This window comes from Lagopus muta, assembly GCF_023343835.1.
Source record: "Lagopus muta isolate bLagMut1 chromosome 37 unlocalized genomic scaffold, bLagMut1 primary SUPER_37_unloc_1, whole genome shotgun sequence".
Lineage (NCBI taxonomy): Eukaryota > Metazoa > Chordata > Aves > Galliformes > Phasianidae > Lagopus > Lagopus muta.
In genome coordinates, this window is record NW_026040162.1 from 18266 (window position 1) to 23871 (window position 5606).

The following is a 5606-nucleotide window of genomic DNA, read 5'->3' on the forward strand; positions in this document are numbered from 1 at the left end:
CCGTACAGCCACCCAAAACATTCTGATCATAATTCATGGAATTCGTAAAATAGTCCTAAAAATACAAAGTACCAACATAAAGATAAATGGCAAATAACCCTAAAAACAAAAATAAGCCAAACCAACCGTTTTGGTCCTTCCTCACCCCCTCCCCCCCCCCAAAATCAGAGCCCCTCATCAGGAATTTGTCCCCCCCCCCCCGGTGGCAGTGGAGCTTCGTTAACCCGGGTGTGAAAACGAGCAGCTCTGCCCACCTCTGCCTAATCTGTTCTCTCCCATGGGGATGCAGCACATCCGGTCATCAGGAATGGGGTTTGTCATTAATTTGATGAGGGAATGTGAGAAATGCTGCTGTCCGACTTCATTAGCACGGCCCCACTAATTGGGGGGAGGGGATGCGGCGCTCCAGGGCTCATCAGCGCGTGCTGTTAATTGGGATTGAGGGCGGGGAGGGCTTGAGGGTTTTCTTCTCATTTTAAGGCAAAAAAAAAGACAGATAGACAAAAAAAACCAGTGCTGCAAAAGGGGGACGGGTGGAGCGATGTCTCCTCGTCCTCGCAGCCCCATGGAAATGTCCATGGGAGTTTTAGGGGGGAAAAAAAAGCCAAAAATGGTGTCCACCTCTGAAAACCCAACGCTTCATTCCCCAAAAACCCAATGGATCGTCCCCCAAAACTTTTAAATCCCCCAAACCCTACGGATTGTACCCAAAAACCAATAAATGCCTCTAAATCCAATGGGTTTGTACCCCAAACCCCAGTGTTTCGTTCCCCAAAAATGGGTTGGTTCTCCCCTAAAAAACAGATGATTTTGACCCAATGGGTCGTTCCCCCAAACTGAAAACCCAATGGATTGCACCCAAAAAGAAACAGTGGATAACTCTGAACCCAATGGATCAATTCCCCAAATCCCAATGCTTAGTTCCCCAAAACTCAACGCTTTGTTCCCCCAAAACTGTGGATAATTCTAAACTCCATGGATGGTTCCCCAAAAACTCTTCATTCCCCCCAAACCCAACGAATCGTCCCCCCCAAATAAACAACGGTTCATCCTTTTGAACCCAATGTTTCCCTACATCCAACACTTTGCTCCCCAAAAACCCGAAAGGTCGTTCCCCAAAAACCCAACTTCATTCCCCAGTCGATTCCCCTTCCACATTTCCAACAAATCTGGGACTTTTTCCCATTTCTGGCACCAAACTTCATTTTCCTTTGCTCATTTCCGACAGCTTTGGGTCATTTTCCCACTCATGGCACAAAGACCCTCTCTAGAAAAAGAGTTTCCCATCATCCCAAATAAGGGGAATGATTTGCATTTCCTGAAGGCGAAATCAATTCCTTTCTTTGAGGAATTCCCACCCCTATGGGAACATCACACATTCCCAAAGCTCCCTGCATCCCTTCTCCTTATTATTTAGGAGTTTTCTGCTTAATTTCACCTTTTTCCACCAATTTTTCTTCCTGGTTTTCCCTCTCGCCATCATTTCTACACTCGCCGCTTTGCATAAGCCGCTATTATCAACTATTATCCAAATTAAGCTGCAGCAATTAGGCTAAAAATACGAGATGATCCCAGCTCTGATGATAAAAGAGCAAAGGAAATATCTCCGGGGCATCCGTTGTGTGAAAGGGAATCTTTGCCACTCTATTTTCCGCCTCTCTTCCAACTCGTGCTCGTAATTAAGCCAAAAGGGGAAAATCGTCGTCTGTCTCTCTCTCAGTTAAATCATTATCTCCTTAATTAAGTCGGTTTGAAAGTGGAGGGACGACGAACCTCCTGGGGGAAACATTTGGGTGTTTCCATCGTTTTTAGGGCAGGAAGTGCCATCAGATGTTTGTAGGTCCGGTCCTCATTTCTGAGGAGGAAGGGTGAAAAGCAGGGAAAGAAATAGGAGGAGAGAGGAGGGATGAGTTGAGGCCCTTCTGCATCCCCTTGGTGGCACAAAAGTTGTGGATGGTTGGGTTGGAAGAGGCCCTAAAGATCATAGGATCACGGGACCCCTAGAGTGGTTGGGTTGGGAGAGGCCCTAATGATCATAGAACCGTGAGATCCTACAATGGTTGGGTTGGAGGAACCCTAAAGGTCGTAGATCCCATGGGATCCTACGATTGTTGGGTTGGGGTGGGCCTTTGAGATCCTCAGATCATGAGATCCTCCAAAGGTTGGGTTGGAAGAAGCCATAAAGTTGATAGAACCATGGGACCCTACAGTGGTTGGGTTGGGAGAGTCCCTAATGAGCAATGAACTATGAGATCCTACAATGGTTGGGTTGGAAGAAGCCATAAAGTTGATAGAACCATGGGACCCTACAGTGGTTGGGTTGGGAGAGTCCCTAATGAGCAATGAACTATGAGATCCTACAATGGTTGGGTTGGCGGAACCCTAAAGATCCATGGGATCTTACAGTGGTTGGGTTGGAGAGTCTGTAATGATTACAGAACCATGGGATCCTACAGCAGTTGGGTTGGAGGAACCCTAAAGATCACTGAACCAACAGTTGGGCTGGAAGAGGCCTTTGAGACCCTAAAACCATGAAATCCCACAATGTTTGGGTTGGGGATGGGCCATAAAGGTCATAAGATCATGGAATTTTCAAAAGGTTGGGTTGGAAGAAGCCCCAAAGATGGCTGAACCTTGGGATCCTACAATGGTTGGGTTGGAAGAAGCCCAGATATCATAGAACCTTGGGATCCTACAGCAGTTGGGTTGGAGGAACCCTAAAGATCATAGAATCACGGGATCCTACAATGGTCGGGTGGGAGGGACCTGGGAAATCATCGCCTCCTTCCAGCCCCCAAAATTCTAATTTTAACAGGAAAACCAAACGATTCTCCTCGCTTCCAGCCCAGACCGGCGGGCGTTCTCTCCCCTCTCTCAGAGTTCACCTTCACGGCTATCAGGCTGCCTTAATGAGGAGATGGAATTAACGGATTAATGGTGGTTCATCAGTGCGAGGTGTTGACATTGGTGTGACGTGAGAGGACCCCCCTCCTCCCCCATGGCCTTGGTTTGGTGCTCCTGCAGAGCTGACGTGGAGAAATTTGGCGTTACTGGGAACGAATGTGGGGTTTCATCCCTTCCCTTCCCTTCCCTTCCCTTCCCTTCCCTTCCCTTCCCTTCCCTTCCCTTCCCTTCCCTTCCCTCCTTCCCTTCCCTTCCCTTCCCTTCCTTCCCTTCCCCTTCCCTTCCCTTCCCTTCCCTTCCCTTCCCTTCCCTTCCCTTCCCTTCCTTCCCTTCCCTTCCCTTCCCTTCCCTTCCCTTCCTTCCCCTCCTTTCTCCTCCCATCCCATCCCACCCCACCTCATCCCATCCCACCCCATTCCTGTCCCCAGTCCCTCATCTGTTCCATTCCCCATCCTGTTTCCATCCAAATTCCCCATCCCAAACCCAATTTCATTCCCCATCCCATTCCCTGTCCCCGATCCCTCATTCCATTTCCATTCCCCATCCCATTTCCATCCCGTTCCCCATCCCCCAGTTCCCGCCCCAATCCCCTTCCCCATCTCAATTCCATCCCCTTCCCATCCCAGTCCCATCCCAAATCCGTTCCCCATCCCCAATCTCCCACCTGGGTTCCATTCCATCCCAATCCCATCCCCATCCCCAATCCATTCCCCATTTCCCATCCCAATCCCATCCCCGTTCCCAATCTCCCATCCCACTCCTTCCCATTCCAGTTCCATTCCCCACCCCAATCCCATCCCAAATCCCATCCCAAATCCGTTCCCATTCCCAGTCTCCCATCCCGGTTCCGTTCCCCATCCCAAACCCCAATTTCATTCCCCATCCCATTCCCTGTCCCCGATCCCTCATTCCATTTCCATTCCCCATCCCATTTCCATCCCGTTCCCCATCCCCCAGTTCCCATCCCAATCCCCCTTCCCCATCTCAATTCCATCCCAGTCCCATCCCAAACCCGTTCCCCATCCCCAATCTCCCCACCTGGGTTCCATTCCCATCCCCAATCCCATCCCCATCCCAATCCATTCCCCATTCCCATCCCAATCCCATCCCCATCCCAATCCATTCCCCATCCCAATCCCATCCCCATCCCCAATCCATTCCCCATTTCCCATCCCAATCCCATCCCCGTTCCCAATCTCCCATCTCACTCCTTCCCATTCCAGTTCCATTCCCCATCCCAAATCCCATCCCAAATCTGTTCCCATTCCCAGTCTCCCATCCCGGTTCCGTTCCCCATCCCAATCCCATCCCATAAATGACACATCCCCCTATAGGGGCACCCCATAGATGGGGAATCCCAACTGGGATCCAAACTGGGTGGAAAAAAATCCCACAGAATCCCACCATTTTGGGGCATTTTCTGCCCATCCCGCATTAATGCCGGGAAGAAAATTCTTTGTTACAAAGTAATTAGCAGTCATTATGAGCGCGCCGACATGATGTAATTAAGAGGGACAGGTTCGTTAAGACAAGTGGAGCAGGTGGGAAATTGGGATGTGTGTGGGAGGGTCTTCCTTTCTTTTGGGGTCTCCTTTATTGATTAACGAAAAACAATTAAATGAAACAAGGCAAAAACATCAAACCTGATGAAGAAATTGTAATTAAGGGCTAATTGCATTTACAGGTGGAAAAAAGCCCTTGTAATTAGGGGAGTAACCTCATTTGTGTGGGGAAACCTTTGTAATTAATGGGTGATCCCAATGTAAGGGGGGGAAAGTGCTCTTAATTAATGGGTAATCCCATTAATGGGGGGAAATAGCCCCAAAATTAAGGGGTAATCCCCATGTAGGAGGGAAAGGAGTTAATTAAGGAGTGGGTGGTGTTGTCATGAATGGGGGGAAGTAGCCCCAAAATTAAGGGGTGACCTCATTAGTAGGGGAAAAATTGCTCTTAATTAAGGGGTGATCCCATTCATTGGGGGGAAAATCCTTATAATTAAGGATCAATCCCGTTAATGGGGGGAAAAACACTTGTAATTAAGGGGTAATCCCATTAATGGGCGTATGAACCCTTATAATTAAGGGGAACCCCAATCAAAGGAGAAAAAAATAAACCTCTTCTAATTAAAGCGCAACCCCTGATAATTAATTGGTAATCTGAAATTAAGACATAATCCCTTCTAATCAGATGATAATCCCTTCGAGTCAAATTCTAATCAAGGGCTAATTCCTCACTAATTCCTTGTAAAGATAAAAGCGACCAATTAACATGCACCTCATTCGGCTATTTCCCCCGTAATTGCGCTGTGGGCGGGGCCACGCTGAAGCCCCGCCCAAAACCGCAGATGGGGCGGGGTCACGACTAAGCCACGCCTCGTTCTTAAGTCCCCCAACGGTGGAGGGTGGGCGGGGCCGTCTCACGGCCACGCCCCCTTCCCCAAAGATACATCGATGTTGCAGGGCGCTTTTCTTTGTGGGCGTGGCTACGCGTGACCCCGCCCCCCATCGTACCTGTATACGCGGGAGTGGGCGGTGTCTACACGAGGCCACGCCCCCCCCTTCGCCTCCGCGGTGTGGGCGGGGGTGTGGGCGTGGTCTAGCCGTTCGGTGGGCGTGGCCTCAGCCTGGCCCCGCCTCCCGGTGCGGGCGCGGCGCTGCGGCATCGCGGAGCGCTTCGCTCCGCTCCGCTTCGGCGGTACCGGG